At 41.7% G+C, this 18602-nt stretch overlaps 1 protein-coding gene and 1 non-coding gene across 2 annotated transcripts in view; both read right to left on the reverse strand.

The window, feature by feature from the left end:
- LOC136856986 (uncharacterized) overlaps positions 1–18602 on the reverse strand; it is a 423798-nt gene that overhangs the window by 145937 nt on the left and 259259 nt on the right. The gene's annotated exons all lie outside the window — the stretch shown is intronic.
- On the reverse strand, positions 12958–13029 carry TRNAE-CUC (transfer RNA glutamic acid (anticodon CUC)). The gene has a single exon. It is a non-coding gene; the product is annotated as a tRNA-Glu (tRNA).

Below are 18602 nucleotides of genomic sequence, written 5' to 3' on the forward strand. Positions count from 1 at the left end.
GAAGAGAGTAAAGTAAATACTGGTACTCGAAAATATATCTCAGAAAACCAAATGCAATGTAAGTAAATTATGGCGGCAGGATGACATCACATCACGAGCTGTAAGAATAAAAATAGCGCAATAATGTTCAACATAAAGTTGTTCTCCAAAGGAAATGCAGAGGGCCTTTCGACGGTAAATAGAGTCGTACACTTTTTCGAGTAATGTTCTACATTATATTGAATCATTACTTTTACCGGGAGAGTTAGCCGTGCGGTTAGGCTCGCATAGCTCTGAGCTTGCATTCGGAAGATAGTGGTTTCGAATCTCACCGTCGGCAGCCTTGAAGTCTGTTTTCTGTGGTTTCCCATTTTCCTTAATTAAGGCCACGGCTACCTTCCCAATCCAAGCCCTTTCCCATCCTTCGGTGTGTTAGTGTGACGTTAAAAAACAATACTTTTACTACGCACAGCGTGTATGGGCAGATGTGTTCGATTGGCTGTTATGTCCGGAGACTATTGGCCGAGATGCAGAACCGGTGCTTTGTAGAGTTCGTCGTACCATGGTCGCGCATCACGGGGCTAAAGAATACCATTCAGTATTGTATGTTACATGGCTGACCATTCAGCGTACTGGTCTTCTGTTCAGAGGGCACCGGGTTCGATTCGCGGTCGGGCCGAGGATTTTTTAACTGCGCATGATTATTTTGGCTCGAGGACTGGGCGTCTGTGTTCGTCTTACACACTTCTCTTGATCTACACACAACACACTACACTACAAACCACCACAGAAACGCATAGGGATAGAGTCTGGAACGGCATCTGGTTGTAAAACTCGGCCAAGTCCAAGTGACGATCCCAATAAATCGGGAAGAAGATAGTTACATAGGAGGACCCGAGCACTTAGTGTAGGCTAAAGCCGATGAATATCGTCCGTCAATAACAGCAGACATGTGTACATGAGTGTGTCTGTTCTCGCTGTCAATAACAGCAGACATGTGTACATGAGTGTGTCTGTTCTCGCTGTTATGCAGGGAACCCGTTGCGCCAGTCTTTCATAGACTTATGGTGAGCGAAACGTTTTTCTTTGATGAGGTCTGTCCGAACTCATTGCTATCCATTCATGCAACTAACGTCGTTTCTTCGATGCACCACCACGCGCCGACTACTTCTGTACTGTACAGTACCAACACAGCCTATTAGAGGGTTTGCAAAAATCTGATGGCAAGCAAGCATGAATGAGCGAGCTATCCAAGCGGGTGGTGTTTTCGTGTGTACTCTGCATTTTATTTGGGCTATGGTTGGGAGAGAAGAGGCCGCGACCTTCACCGCAGGTGAAGAGGGACCCAACGAGAGATAACAACTCGGATAGTTGGGATTTTCATCACGCATCTTGTCAGCTGTGTTATCAGGGGCCGAGTGAACTACTCAGATTTAATCCCTCATACCAGTCATAAGTTTGTGGCAGAAACGGAATAGAGTCCAGACCAACAGGAGGAGTTACTAAGCTACTAACATAGCGACGGATCATAGAGACCGTACCAGAAAGCTGTCATTGCTCCGTGGAGCTCGTGGCATGGTTTCGCGTAGGCATTTTTCATAATTATATTACGGCCGATTCCTTCTACCCGCAATTCACTACAAATATACACGACCGTAACATGGAGTGATTTTGCTCCGAGGAAGGATACTTTGCACCATTTCTCATACCGGTAATGTTTTAAAGCCATTTTGAGTCAAGGATTTTAATGAATGTGTCTTAGTAGTTTTCAGATATAGGCTCAACTGGAAACTCAGCACGCTGTATGTTCAAACCTTTGTGTTTTGAAGAGTCGAGTTTTCTAGGCTGACGGAAATCTTGCTGTACACAGGATACGTGCGACCCACCAGAGATATGCTTATCCCATTTTAAACGTTATTTTTTTTATCAACTTTACAAGGTAAAAACGCCTTCTGTAAAACAAAGCTTATTTTGGATATTATTGATATGCTCCCACAAGACTTTATTTTATAGAATGGGGATACTTCAAACAACACAGAAAGTGCGGCAAAATATCCTTAATTTAACAAAGAGTTTCTTTTTATTTTCAATATCTTCCTCCACTTGGAAGCTGCTTAAGACAAAGAAGACACAAACACAATTTCATTCAAAAATAATAAAAAAAATGAAGTAAATATAAGTGTTATCGCAGTATCTAACGAGAACCCCAGAGCGTTTTCAACCCACAATCGATGAACTCCTCGGAACTGATGTTGAAGGTCTTCATCAGTAATATCGTCTTCTTAAGAACCTTCCCTCTCGCACCGACCATGAGACCCCTCACTTCGTCGTCGTCCAGCTCGTATTTATTCATATCGTAGGGCACTATAGGCAGGTAGATAAGACTTGTTTTCTCTGTCCCCATCGTCTGGTTGGCCGGAGTGCAATAATTATATTGTCGAACTATATGAAGTATTGTGACAGCAAGGCTATCCATGACAGCCGATGGCGAATCTGTTAAGGATCCAGCCAACCTTTTGGCTGAATACCAAACATACCTAAGTCAGCCACAGAAAACAAGCGTCAAGCTAATCGCTTCAACAGCTTCAAAATCATCCTCGTTCTGTTTCCGACTTTGCTACAAGTCTAGTAGTAAAGTAAAAAACAGATCGTGATGAAGGTACATCAGGGACACTAAACTCTTCTTTTATCGTTTGAATAGTGGTATATTCATATCTAATGCAGAAACATATACTATTAAATACTGAGTGCTTAAATATAACTGACAGTTGCAGATGTGTACGGGTGTGTGCGTATCATCAGTAGGCGTAAAGAATATTAAAATGCACTTATAATGTTAAAACGACTATATTAAATGACCTAAAAGCCAAGAAAATGCATTATAAAATGTTAAGTGATGTTTAAAAATTCTTCAGAAAATAATAGGTTAGAGACAAACTTACAAGGTACATAATACAGGCCTTTCATTAGGAGGCTGCTCGACTACAAAGAATACACAATACAATGAACAATGATTGAAAAATACATATTTTGAAAAGAAATCGAAATAATAAGAGACGATTTGTGAAATTAAAGTCTATAAAACATTTCAAAAATTATGCAACAACTTGAGAAATTAATTTCTGCAAAATTTAAGATATAAATATGATTTGGAAATAAAGACTCGAAAGAACAAAAGTAAGACTACTTAACTACATATTCGTTTAGTCCGACTCGTTGGCTGAATGGTCAACGTATTGGCTTTTGGTTCAGAGGGTCCCGGGTTCGATTCCCGGCTAGGTCAGGGATTTTAATCGCTTCTGATTAATTTTTCTGGCTCGGGGACTGGGTGTTTGTGTCCGTCCACCACACTCTCCTCTTCATATTCACACAACACAGTACACTACCAACCACCACAGAAACACGTAATAGTGATTACATCCCTCCATATAGGGTTGGCGTCAGGAAGGGTATCCGGACGTAAAACAGGGCCAAATCCACATGTGCAACGCAGTTCGCGCCCGCGACCCCACAGGTGTGGGAAAAGCGGTAGGAAAATAATAATAATAATAATAATAATAATAATAATCATCATCATCATCATAAAAGAAGAACTATATGTTCATTTAATTTACCTTAATCTGAACTGCACTGAACTACAAACGTCATTTTCAAGTTCTGGAAATTGAAGTACATCTGCGATTATCTGCCAACAAGCTTTTACCTCGGAAAGCTGCGTTCTACATCAGCTTTTGTATAACTGCTAGTTAAGGCTTTCAGACGTAATTTCATAAAATATGGTAACAGGACAAAAGGGAGAAAATGACCTAAAGAGCAAATTCTTCAAAACATGGCCGAACAATCCTCCAAAATCAAAGAAAATGCTCTTAAAATATAAAAATAAAAAATGCAAAAAAATGCAACTAATGCAAAATAAATAAGGATACATTTGTAATCGAGGTGTAATGAACAGAGTTTGCATATATTTGAGCAATGGACCTGACCATCAATAAAAATATGACAGGTCATCAATATCCGCGCCCTAATCATCAGATAATTATGCCTGATTTGACGCACAAGACGCACGCAGCAGCCGGTTGATGTACGTCGAAACAACGGAACGTGGCGCAATGTGCAGCACGTTCAAATGTTAGCCCTTATTATGGGTGACGTTTAATCTGCCTGTCTGACAAGAATATTTCTCAGGCTCTGGTCGCACTGTGTGCACAGTGCAGGATTTCCTGCATCCGGTGAATGATGGCGGATGTTCAGCTGATATGATATTTGAATTCGCTCCTGTCGATTTTGTATTAAGCAAGGCTAGTTCGATGTCGTATTTCATTATCTACGCCACGGGTGTCAAACCTTGTCCACCGTATGCCCATGCTAGAAATACCTGTGCACGCGGGCGCAAGTCTCTTCCCCTCATTCGGCTTGTACTTCCCCACGTTGCTGAATCAGGGCTGTGCACGCTTACCTATGACAGACTCCAGTTACCTGTTTTGATCTACAAGTAATGGTTGAAATATACAGCTACATAGCGTGTGGCATAAGGATTCACACAGCAATTTGTTACTGTGTGTTTATATTTGTGTACTTTGTTAGGAATAATACATTTCAGTATCGACTTAGTTAAATGTAACAAAAACATTTCATTCTGTCAAGCACACTGCAATTACAATATAAATTATAACACTATAAACATACCTGTACAAATACACACTATTATACAAAGAATGACATGTTTCGTTCTAGAATCGTTGATAGAATCTGAGGATGTTCTTGTAGAACGAAATATGTCATTCTTTGTATAATAGTGTGTATTTTTACAGGTATGTTTATAGTGTAATTGCAGTGTGTTTGACAGACTAAAAAGTTTTTGTTATATTTGTGTACTTTTGTATCAACACGGTTACTTGGGGACATGGTACTTTTATCGAAGGCTATTTTCCTCTGTTTAGGTTCATAAAAACAGACATTTTGCTACAGAATCTATACAGAAGCGGCATAGTATTCGGCATTATTCTGCTTCATAACTGCTCATACGAGAGTTGAGCACGTTAAGCCCTAAACAATAAATGCCTTTCCCCAACGTGGTAGGTTCGAGCCTGGCTCAGTCCGGTGGTATTTGAAGGTGTTTAAATAGGTCAGCCTCGTGTCGATAGATTTATTGGCACTTAAAGAAACTCCTGAGGGACTAAATTCTGGCACATCGGCGTCTCCAAAAAATTAAAAAATAGTTAATGGGACGTAACAATATTTTAAATAGTATTCATAAATTAATAAAAGTATTTATTTTCGTAGTACACAGACATTACGAAGCACGTTGTTTCGCGCATTTTGTGCAAACACCGTGTTGAACTAATTTAATTATGCATGTCTTTGTATGAAATAATATATAAATGTATTGTACGGAGTACCGCAGTTATGAACTTTAATGTACACCCCTCCTGGCTTCGGCTATCTGATAACGTACTGAACTAGCGTTCGTAACAGCGGTTTCTCGTGCACACAGAGCTGTCAGTCAACTCGTGACCTTGACATGCCTGGCTTATGCTAAAGAAAGAGAAGGGCGGTAAACTCTTATTATTTTCTTTTTTTACTTTACATGGCACAGACAGGGCAGGTCTTATGGCGATGATGGGTTTGGAAAGGGCTAGCAGTGAGAAGGAAGCAGGCGTGGCCTTCATTAAGGTACAGCCCCAGCATTTTCCTGGAGTGAAAATGGGAAACCACGCAAAACCATCTTTAGGGCTGCCGACAGTGGGGTTCGAACCTACAATCTCCCGAATGCACCTTCACAGCTACGCTCCACAAACCGCACGACCAACTCGCTGGGTAACTGTGGGAAAATTAAGGACCTAGAATACTGTTGAGGACAGAGAACAATCTGTGACCAAAGAAGGTCGGACAGGAAACAGGAAACATGAAACAATATTCATTTCGGGATATCGCGTTGTCGACGTTTATGTGCCCACTTCAGAGGATATAAACTAGACTAATAAAACATTGCCCTTTTCAAGGTTCAACCTTTTTAGGCCCCGCGGTCTAGGGGTAGCATGCCGGTCCTGTAGCCGGCTCGCTTGTCAGGTCTCCAGTGTTGCACAGCTGCACGCAGTTCTGTCCGGTCTCTCTGCTCGCTCTCAGAGTATAAGTATAATGATAACGCTGTCTCTCGAGTTAGTGAAATTCTGGCACCCCGCGGACAAGGAATGTAAATACAGCTGGTCAGCTAGGCTTCAAAAGCGTGCCCGTTGTTAACGAGGAAATTGCAAAAACTATACCTGTGGACTGATTCGTGGTCCACTCAGTCTATATGAGGTCAATTCAGAAGCTACCTGACCGTGAGGTAGCGGCCTCGGTCTTGAAAGCCAAGAATAACTGCCGAGAGGATGTGTCACACTGACGAAGAGTCAATTCATTATCTACAGGATTTCGGGCTGAGCAGCGGTCGCTTCGTAGGCCAAGGCTCTTCAGGACTGTACATTCTATTAAGGAAAACAAAATCTGGAAGTATCATGCCTATTTGTTTTACAATTTGCTTTACGTCACATCGACACAGATAGGTCTTACGGCAACGAAGGGATAGGATAGGGCAAGAAGCGGGAAGGAAGCAGCCATGGCCTAAATTAAGGTACAGCTCCAGCATTTGCCTGAAAATCGGAAACCACGGAAAACCATCACTAATTTTGAAATTCCTGCAGGTAGAAGAGATCTGACTGGTTTTCGGTACAATTCAGTGACGGCTCATGGTTTATTGAAATAGGTGTACAACATTTCTCTCATACCCTTCCATTAGCCGTTGACTCCATCTAATGCGGTCTACACATGGCGATGAATTAAGTCCATACTACGGTCCTTTTTGTTGTCACATTTATCTATTACCGGAAAGGAAGGAGGCGAGCACACGTGAGCAAATAGCGGGGTGGCAAAGACTCCGCACCATATGACACCTTTCACTCAATTGGTCTGCTCTAGCAACTACGAAAATTGCATCTGAATTGGGGCGAGTGAGTAATTAGTGTATCCAGGAAGTGCTGCACTCTGACGTTAGTCAAAGGTGGTAGAACTTCTTCGGACTGCGTGGATGTTTCCGATACCATCCACCACCTCGCAAGAATGCATGCACAGAACCTATCGCAATTCACAGTCTTGTCTCCAAATGTCCTTTACGAGAATGTCTTACTCACTGCTTCCCGCTAGTAGTTTTGGTTCCCCCGACTCCCAGACGACCTCTGGCAGGATAGATGCTCGTTAGACACTACAATAGCAGTGGGGAGAGCGCGCGCATTTTTTTTTTTGTACAATTGGCTTTACGTCGCACCGACACAGATAGGTCTTATGGCGACGATAGGTTAGGAAAGGGCTAGCAATGGGAAGGAAGTGACCGCGTTCTTAATTAAGGTACAGTCCCAGCATTTTCCTAGTGTGATCATGGGAAACCACGGAAAACCATCTTCACGGCTGCCGACAGTGGGGTTCTTTTTTTTTTCTAGTTACTGTACGTCGCACCGACACAGATATGTCTTATGGCGACGATGGGACAGGAAAGGGCTAGGAGTCGGAAGGAATCGGCCGTGGCCTTAATTAAGGTACAGCTCCAGCATTTGCCTGGTGTGAAAATCGGAAACCACGGAAAACAGTGGGGTTTTAACCCACTATCTTCCGAATGCAAGCTCACAGCTGTGCGCTCTTAACCGCACGGCCAATTCGCTCGGTAAAAAAGTTTTAACACGAGCGGAAACTTGTAATTTCTTTAATGGTCGTTACTTTGAAATAAATGCTATGTATGTTAACCAATTTGGGTGTACACCTGCAAGTAAGCGAATAGCCAGGAACCGCCGTTGGTACTAATGTAGGTATTTTTGATGGAAAACAATACCGTTTACGAACACGTAGAACAGATTTTCTTTTAGAAAACTAACTTTTCGAGGAAGCCTCAGTGGCTCAGGCGGGAGCGCGTCAGCCTCTCACCGCTGAGTTCCGTGGTTCAAATCCCGGTCAATCTATGTGAGACGGGACAGGTATTTCTCCGGCTACTCCGGTTTTCCTGTCATCTTTCATTCCAGCAACACTATCCAATATTATTTCACCTGTCAGTCATTAATAATTTCCCCAGAAGAGTGAGACAGGCCTCGGCAGCCGGCACAATTCCTATCCTCGCCGCAAGAGGTGGGGGGGGGGGCTTCATTCATTCCATCCCTGACCCGGTCAATGACTAGAAAACAGGTTGTAGGTTTTCATTTTCAAGTTGGATAATGTTCGTATGAGGTTTGAAAGAGTTCTCCTTTGGTACATGGGGCGATGACCTTCGGTGTTAGGCCCCTTTAAACAAGCATCATCATCATCATCATCTTTGGTACATTTTTTTGTTTATTTGAACACATTCCTTCATAAAGAGTTGGTGTCAGTAAAGACATTTGGCCGTGAAACTAGGCTTAATCGACATCTGCTACCGACCCTCAGTAATTGGGAAAAGGTAAGGAAGAAGGATTATTTAGGGTTAATGCCATGTAAAAAGAAACAAACACCAGATAAATTTCACATTTCACGAAGATTTTGCTCTGCTTCTTCAAATTACCGATCACGACTGTTCTAATAACAGTTGAAGTTCACCTGCAAACTGTCTCTTTCACATGACATAATCCCAAATTAATGCAATCATTTCAAAAACCATCCATGTACTGTGTGAAACTCGATCTGCGGCCGCCATGGCGAGAAGCCAGTGACTATCCCACTCAGGTATTACCCCACTACACCCCACCCTCCCTCCTCCGCACCAATCCTAACATTATCATCATGTCTATTATTCTGGATCATGACAATCTGTAGTAATATACCGTAAGCTATAGAATCTATCTTGAGAGAAAAGGTAGGGTTGTATTTATTTTGACTATTAAGCGAATAACTACAAATGTATTTAAGTAGCAACAATAATACATAACCTACTCCGTGAAGAAAACTCAGCACGGAAATACAGGCTATTATTATTATATCGATCACAGACTGCCAATATGTCTGCTGTCGGGATCATCAGAATAATTTACTGTACATGGAAGTCTGTGGTCAAATGTACGCTATACAGATGTTTCAATCACTAAACTCTTGTGGAGTTCAATGGTTTCACTCAGGTTTCACTGACGGATTTACGTAATCAAGTACATGTATGGTGCGTTAAATTGAAAGTTATAAAACGTAAACTGTATAATCGTGGCGATAAATAGCTGAGATTGGTTGAAATGGCTGCTGTTTTACAGCAGATCGGTCACGGGTTCACGATATAACCATTGGGCACTTTCCCGCATCCTGGGAAAGTGCCAAGGTCATCATGATCCTAGCTGCCTCTGTGGATCCGTGGTAGAGTGTCGGCCTCCGGATCCCAAGATAGCGGGTTCAAACCCGGCAGAGGTAGTCGGATTTTTGAAGGGCGGAAAAAAGTCCATTCGACACTCCATGTCGTACGATGTCGGCATGTAAAAGAACTCTGGTGATACATTTGGTATTTACCCGACAAAATTAATTAAATCTCAGCCATAGACGCCCAAGAGAGATCCGGTTTACTCTAGGTCCGCTAGATGGCAGACAGAGTAAACCGGAACGTCGAAATTGACGAGCAGACAGCCAGATGGCGTCAAATCGAAATGTCTGCAAACGGTAGCTGAGGCCATACGATTATTATTATTATCATGATCCTGAAACCACTCGCTGATCCTGCGTTTCCGCAGAATTACCGCTCCATCTCTTTACTCTCAATCATTTCCAAACTCTTCGAGTCTCTTCTCCACTCAAGACTTTATCAAATCATCACTGATAAAAACTTAATGAACGATGAGCAGTTCGGGTTCAGGGAGGGCCACTCCACGACCCACCAGCTTCTCAGATTAGTTGAAGAAATCACTAAAAACTTCAACCATAGACGTCACACAGGAGTCTGTTTCCTAGATATCGCACGCGCCTTTGATAGAGTGTGGCACCAGGGGCTGATCTACAAGCTTCATCTCCTTGGTTTCCCGCACTACATCATTAGGCTCCTTACCAGCTATCTGACTGATAGATCCTTCCAGGTTGAGGTTAACGGAGTACTTTCGGATCCTCGTCCCCTTGCGGCTGGTGTTCCACAAGGTGGAGTACTCTCTCCAACTCTCTTCAACCTCTACATGTCAGATATGCCTAAACCGGCGCGTGCGAAGATCTATCTTTACGCGGACGATACGGCCATTTCCACTGTCTCGTGGCAACCCTCTAGAATCAAACTTAACATTCAGGACGCTCTCTCCACTCTCGAACCCTGGTTCGAGAAATGGAGAATCAAAATTAATGTCACTAAGAGTTCAGCCACTCTATTCTCCAAGAGAATCAGAACAGACCCAGACCCCCTGGACTTCTTCGGTGAAGTCATCAGGTGGTCTGACTCCACCAAGTACCTAGGGGTTACGCTAGACAGGCCATTGCAAACCGCCGCCTTTCCAAATTGTACCCGCTCATGAAAGCCGAGAATGGGCTCACACGTGCAAACAGACTCCTGCTGTACAAAACCACCATACGTCCGACCCTTGAGTATGCCAGCCCCGTCTGGGGATGTGCGGCTAAGACGCATCTGGCGAGGTTGCAACGTGTTCAAAACAGAGCACTGCGGTTCATCTCGGATGCGCCTTGGTTTACCCGCAATTCTGATCTCCACAGAAACAATAACATAGCTCCCATCACCGAGCGCATTATGAAGCAAGCCAGGAAGCTCTATGCGAAACTCGGCTCTATTCAAAACCCCCTCATTAGGGAGCTTGGGAACTATGGTACTGAGGGTCTCCGTTACAAGAGGCCCAAAGTTTTAAGCAGACCCTACACGGTCAATAAAACTGTCAGTATCGAAAAATATTGACAGTAATACTGATCGCGTGTGGACTGGAATGATGGAATGAAGGCCAATACTGAAGCAGATCCGGATTTCCTGATCTACGAGCATCAGTACTGTAGAGTGGTGGGGATACTGACAGTTATACTGACCGTGTGAGTGCGTTTGTCATTATTTCTGTCAGTATTAACGGAGCAGCGATGGACGACAAATGCGTTTCTCACCAAGGCCAAGTAGAGGTGCTTGTGGAACCGCCAAGTAGGCCTATCGCAAAAGTTTATCGAGCTATATGAAACGCAACACAATACTTCACATGTTTCCACAACTGCTGTACTGATGGAAACTGGTACATTATAGCGGAAAACTTTAGGCCTAACTAATCTTCTAAATTTCTACGAGTTGCAAGATACCTCAATGTCACCGCTAATTTCTCTCTGCCATCGATAAATAGGTCCGCATGTTTGTATTTTGCCTTATTAGAAAAGGCTCTACCACTCCTAGTAATTTCGCAAAAATAGGCTTACCTCACTCATTCGGAAATAGTTCTGATAATCTTCTACTTCGATATTATTGTATTTCCCTCAACAACTTCATATGAGTCCGCCTCTGTGGTGCCGTGGTTAGTGTGATTACCCGGGTTCGATTCCCGGCTCTGCCACGAAATTTGAAAAGTGGTACAAGGTCTGGAACGGGGACCACTCAGCCTCGAGAGGTCAACTGAGTAGAGGTGGGTTCGATTCCCATCTCAGCCATTCTGGAAGTAGTTTTCTGTGGTTTCCCACCTAACTTAAGGCCACGACCGCTTCCTTGTCTATCCCTTCCAATCTTCCCATCACTCACCAAGGCCCCTGTTCAGCATAGCAGGCGAGGCCGCTGGGAGAGGTACTGGTCATCTTCCCCAGTTGTATGTCCCGACCCAATATCTCACGCTCCAGGACACTGTCCTTGAGGAGGTAGAGGTGGGCTCCCTCTCTGAGTCCGAGGGAAAAACCAACCCTGGAGGGTAAACAGATTAAGAAGAGGAAGAAGAACTTCATATGAGAATACTCTTCTCTTCTCGTTTAACACTGCGTTTTGTGCAGACTGCTAGTATGGTAGCTACGCATGCCCGTCTTTTACGATCCATTTTTATTAAATACTGCAATTTCAAATTATATTGACGGTTATCGACTTTTTATTTGTAAGGTGAGAATACCGCAATGGTAAGCAAGTGCACTGGTACTGGCCAAAATATTGACAGTAATAATGATCGTGTAAGGTCGGTACAATATTGATGCGTACTGTCAGTATTATTGACTCAGTATTACTGATCAGTATTACTGACCGTGTAGGGTCTGCTTTAGTCTCTGCATCCCCCACCCTGCCGTAAGGCACCCCCCCCCCCCCCCGCCATATGGCACCAGGTCATATTCTGACCAGTCAATAGTAAACTAACTTGGCCACCATATACCAAATCAGTCCAGCATAGCACAGTAATATTTCAAGAAAAAGCACTCAAAGCCTAACAGGCTGATGGGCTAAAATCCGAGACGGCTGCTACTACTACAACCCTTGTCCCGTTTTCCTACGGGGTCGGGTATGAAATGAGATGAATCTTTGTAGCGAATTGTTACGATCGGATGCCCTTCCTGACGTCAACCTTATCAGAGGAGTTAATGCGATGAAATGAATGATGTGAAATTTGATTCTAGAAAGGGAGAGGGTGAAACCCGATGCCGGCACATAGCCTAATCCGTCGAATAGCATCAAGGCGTCTGCTCAAGGCTTAACGCCTCCATCCGATGGACGAATCACCATCACTTCATACGAGCACTGCAGAGAGGTTTGGAATTTATTGAATCCAGGCTTTTGGCACGCAATCTAGTGATCATTGAATACCACCACTTCTCTTACCCGAATGATTTTTTTTCGACTAATGGGACTCGAATCGGCTAACCACGGTGTTAGACCATATAGACGTCACGCCTTAACAATCATAGCCACCAGGAGGGCTAGTCAATCTAAACATTCAATTTATCTCATATGAAAAAAGTTAAATTATGAAGAAAAGAAATGCATTCAGAGACTCTGTCTACAGAGGAGCCTTCAAACAGAGTTTAATAAACATGCTTAACTTCACTGAAGAAGATACAAAGAGCAAAAATTTATTCCGGTACCGGGAATCGAACCCGAGCCTCCTGGGTGAGAGCCAGGTATCCTAGCCACTAGACCATACCGGACACACTACACAATCTTTATTGTGCATGTACACTAGGTACGTTGAATAAATTCGGGTTTAGTGTCTTCTCTCGATAGATGTGGTTGCCGGTAAAAAAAAAAACCATTTCCTATGGTAGCAGTTGATGGTAAGCAGAAGCTTAGACTCTAGAGGCAGTCTTTTAACAGCAAGACAGAAAAAGAATGAACGACAGGAAGAGATTATATTTAGCGGGCTCTGTATTGAGGCTGGCGAAGACGGGTTTGTTTACTTGCAGCAAAGGCGGAACAATACTGTAGGAACAGTCGTTTGACTGCGGAGGTGGAGGATGCATAAAGATTAACTACTGCATAGCAAAATGGGGTTCAACTTACAGATTGCCGCTTCAGTCTGAAACTGAATACATCTTCAATAATCATTGCGTATAGTAAGTAGGGGCGGCTATGTAGAAGGGGCTAAGTTGCGTATCCCACTGCATGAATATACCATTCTTACTTAGTTAATTTATTGTATTTTTTAACTATTTTGCCTAATATTGATGTGATTTTTTCTTATTAATATCATATCGCGATACCTTATTTCACTGCTAAACACAGTCACAGCCAATGGCCATACCATGTTGAATACACCGGTTCTCGTCCTATCAGCGCAGTTAAGCAACATTGGGCGTGGTCAGGACTTGCTTGGATGGGTGAAAGCGTGAAACACAGTCACACCGGCGCGGCCCACTAGATATACATAGCATATAGTGTGGCCTTAACTCAGGGTAGAGATGCACTTCCTACTCTGTGTGGCTGAGTTTGGAAAACAGACCTGATGTTCTGCTGTAGATCATAGCCCGAGTGCATATGTCGTTGCCATAGTAACGCGAGGGTATTCGCCATGTTATGGTGTGCGAGCGGCTGAAACACCAAGTCATGGAGAATGTTTTGTAGCGAGACATGGGGCATCTCTCTAGATTGAAGATATACATTGATTATTATTTACCAATTACTAATATGTTTTTAGTACTGTAGTTTAGCTTTAGTAAACGATATCCGACGAAACAATTGCCTAATATATAAAAACAATAAAAAACACGTTAAAAAAGAAATACTAAATCACTTACCGTATCCTAGGGTTTTTTTTTTTTTTTTTTTTTTTTTTTTTTTTTACACGGGAATCTTATTAACTGCCTGAAATTTCGGTTCACCAATATCAAGCTCAGGCTACCCTAATCATCTCTACAGAAGAAAAGCATTTTGACTCACCCCTCTGTGTTCATGAACCCCGCATTAGGCTGTCCCTTATTTTTCAAAGTTTTAATTTTTCAATGCATAGGTTATTGTTTTATTCATTTGGGCCTAAAACACCCGAAAACAATTTTTTTCCTTATTTGGAACAGTGCAACCCGTGCCGACTCGCGCGCAAACGTGTCCATACAAGTTGCATCACAAGTGTGGCGCGCTCCCATAATCACTTACTTTTCGCTTATCAGGTAGCTAGCACGGATTGTTCTATATTTCGAAGATGTCAGTGGAACTAAGGAGCAATAAAAAATATTTTCTTCGTTGGTGAAGTAAATCACCAAATAACAAACGCAAAATTACCATCTAATCGTCAAGTTCTCGCAGTTAAATTGTTCAACATACGTGAGGTTAAGTTGACCGTTAGTGAAAGCGCAAATCTTGTCATTCGGGAGTGCAATATATTCTGGGAAAAGGCTAGAATACCTACCAGAGCTGTGCCTAATTGTGTTAAGAAGTTAGTGGATCTTTATCAGGTCTGGCGAGAACTGCAAACAAATAGCAAGAAGATTCAGGATTTACATAGGCGCCGCGAGGAGAACTTTCAACTTTAATTAGATAATTTATTCGATATTGCACATGCTGATGCTCTTGGAAGAATAAAAAACGAAGAAGATAAAATATTTTTGCAAAAGTAAAGGGAGCTAGGGAGTCCGGGGTGCCTAGCTGGAGTTGACAAAAAGTAGGCTGAAATTGAAGAAAGGGCCAGGCTGAGAAAACTCGCAGAAGATAAAAAGTGACTAAAGCAAATGCCTTCCGCGAGCTCATTGGAATCTGCAACTTTACAGACCTTTGATACACATGAAGACTTAGAAGAACTATCTACAGGCTCTGAAGAAAAGCCTGGAAGAATCTCTGCCATCCACATCTCAATCTGTAAGTTCTTGAGCTACGTCGACAAGAAGAGGAAGAAAAGATTTTATCACATCTAAATTAGTTGCAACTTTAGACAGATGTCAACTAAGCATCAGAGATGATGTTTATATAATTCAGTCTGTAGTAGAAGCACTTGGTCTTAGTTCTGATAATTACCCGATCAACAAATCTTCTATTCAATGCATTCGAACACAAATGAGAAAAGATAGAGCGGGATCCATTAAATCCGATTTTCAGAATAACGTGCCCGAAGTAGTTACTGTTCATTGGGATGGAAAATTGTTACCTGCTCTGGACGTAAGAAGTTCTAAAGAAGAACGCCTACCAATTATTATTTCATATGACGAGGAAGAACGACTTCTTGCTGAGCCGAAGTTAGACAACTCTTCCGGCAAAGAGCAAGCGAAAGCAGTATCAAATGCCCTTCATGACTGGAACCTGGATGATAAGGTACAAATAATGTGCTGTGATACAACCGTGCACTGATTTTGTCCAACAACATCTCTGTGAGGTAAATATTATTGAATTGGTGACTTTTTTAACAATGAGCTGGCAAAATCGACTGTACGAGATGATTCGCGAGCTCATTGAGCCCGCTATTGTTTTTCTGGGTGGAGACATTAAAAATAAAATAAAATTCAGACCTCCTGGTGCAATGCATCAAGCACGATGGATGGCAAGAGCTATTTACTCCTTAAAAATGTGTTTACTGCAGTCCCAGTTTAAAATGAGCGCTAAGGACAAACAAGCTTTACAAGATGTTTGTTAATTCATTGTGGCCGTTTACGTGAAGCCCTGGCTTGGATGTAGTTTGGCGATAAAAGTGCCCAATCAAGATTTTTGTTTTTTAAAGGCATTAAAATATTACGAGAAAGTTGACAAGTTGATTTCCAATGCGGCTTTAAACAAGTTCAGTGAACACTTGTGGTACTTGTCAGAGGAAATAGCCATCCTTTCAATTTTTGATGATGAAGTTGATGAGCAGACCAAAGGAAACATTGTAGAAAACTTAAAAGAAAGCTTTGGTGATTCCGGAAAGAGATATGTTCCATCGAAAGAAGAGATGTCTGGCTCTCTATATGGTACGTAGTAGACTACTAGTGTGTAATCTGGTATTTAATTTAGAACTTATTTGTTTTATTTACAGGCACTACAAGTATTTTATCTTGTTTCAGGGAATTCTTTGAGTGATTTTGTTTCTGTCAAGAGTAAAGATTTATTTTCACGACTGAAACTTGACAGTGGTTTCCTTCAAGAAATTGTATCTTCATGGAAAGACAACGTGGCGTTTGTGGAAGCTAAAAACAAGGTTTCTACCTTAAAAGCAGTTAATGACACAGCTAAAAGAGCTGTTAAACTAATGACAGACTTTCAAGGTTTGATTACCGCAGATGAAGAACAGAAGCAGTTCTTATTACAATGTGTGTAAGAACATAGAAAAATTTACCTGGACTGTAAAAAAAGAGACTTTGAAGAGGAAATATCCAAATGAATAACTATAAAAATTGTATCTTTTTTTGTTACTTTCAAGAAGAGCGTTATATGAATTTCTGTTTTAATTTATATTTCTATAAATTGTTTTGAGTGATCATCTACAACTACATTTAAGAGACACTTTAAGCAGCTATTTTCTAAAACTTTTAGGCCCCGTCGGCACGGGTTAAAATTAATGTAGGAAGGTGAAATTCTGTACTTGGGTAACTAATAGACTAATAAACATAATAACGGGGTATGCGTTTCAATAAATAAAACTAATCCCTTTTAAGAGATACCCTACCCCTCATGTGTCGCAGATTTAAGTCGCATCATTTTAGACTGTCTAACGCCTTTCAACCACAGGATTTACTCAATCATCGTACAGTATGTACTCGCTTGCTTGTTCATTTTTTCGACTACTGGTGTCTTCGCACTGTGTATCTAGTTACATTTCTTTACACAAAGATTGGTCAGTGTCATACTTGTTAACGTTTTACAGTGTATTATAAACTGGCTGTATGGTCGATTGGTCGAAGGCCAAACTTAAAATTGAAGAAAAAGAAGAAAAAACTATTTTTGAAAAGTAGGTAGTTGGTCGGAAGTTATCCATGTGTGGAGGTGAAAAATGTAAGTTTCGGAGTTAAAAGGTTCTACGTTTTGGTGCATTACATTTAAGGGTAAAAGTGGGCATTAAGGAAAACGGTAGGCCAACATCACATCTGAATATAGTGCAAGTGCTTTACAAACGGAGTGCACGGACCGGAGAATTATTCAAGAAAGTTTGAAAGACGTATCAATGAAAAAAATTCTTGGCTGTGTGGTTGTGAAAAAAACAATATTTTTTACTGTTTTGGGTGTCTTCTCTTCGGCGTTTGTTTAATGTTCATCTATTTTATTTACTTTTATGTACTATATTAAGAGGGGAATTCCTGAAGGCAGTATTTTTGGACCTTCATGTTTTCTTATATATAAATGATATGAGTAAAGAAGTGGAATCAGAGATAAGGCTTTTTTGCGGACGATTTTATTCTGTCTAGAGTAATAAATAAGATAAAAGATGGCGAGCAACTGCAAAATGACCTCGATAATGTTGTGAGATGGACAGTAGGCAATGGTATGATAAACGGGGTTAAAAGTCAGGTTGTGAGTTTCACAAATAGGAAAATTCCTCTCAGTTTTAATTACTGCGTTGATGAGGTGAACGTTCCTTATGGGAATCATTGTAAGTACCTAGGTGTTAATATAAGGAAAGATCTTCATTGGGGCAATCGCATAAATGGGATTGCGAATAAAAGGTACAGATCTCTACACATGATTATTAGGGCATTTAGGGCTTGTAGTAAGGATATAAAGGAGAGGAAATGCAAGTCTCTGGTAAGACGCCACTTAGAGTATGGTTCCAGTGTATGGGACCCTCACCGGGATTACTTGATTCAAGACTGGAAAAAATCCAAAGAAAAGCAGCTCGATTTGTTCTGGGTGATTTCCGACAAAAGAGCAGCGTTACAAAAATGTGGCAAAGTTTGGGCTAGGAAGACTCGGGAGAAAGGAGATGAGCTGCTCGACTAAGTGGTATATTCCGAGCTGTTAGTGGAGAGATGGTGTGGAATGACATTAGTAGACGAATACGTTTGTGTGGTGTCTTTAAAAGTAGGGAAGATCACAATATGAAGATAAAGTTGGAATTCAAGAGAACAAATTGGGGCAAGCATTCGTTTATAGGAAAGGGAGTTAGGGATTGGAATAACTTACCAAGGGAGATGTTCAATAAATTTCCAATTTCTTTGCAATCAATTAAGAAAAGACTAGGAAAACGATAGGGAATCTACCACCTGGACGACTGCCTTAAATGCAGATCAGTAGTGACTGATCGATTGATTCATGATGTTTATTTATGTTCATATAATATATTTATGACCACCGTATTTAAATAAATCTAGCCCTGTCAGCCCTTCTC

The sequence above is a fragment of the Anabrus simplex genome, chromosome 1, assembly GCF_040414725.1.
Source record: "Anabrus simplex isolate iqAnaSimp1 chromosome 1, ASM4041472v1, whole genome shotgun sequence".
Lineage (NCBI taxonomy): Eukaryota > Metazoa > Arthropoda > Insecta > Orthoptera > Tettigoniidae > Anabrus > Anabrus simplex.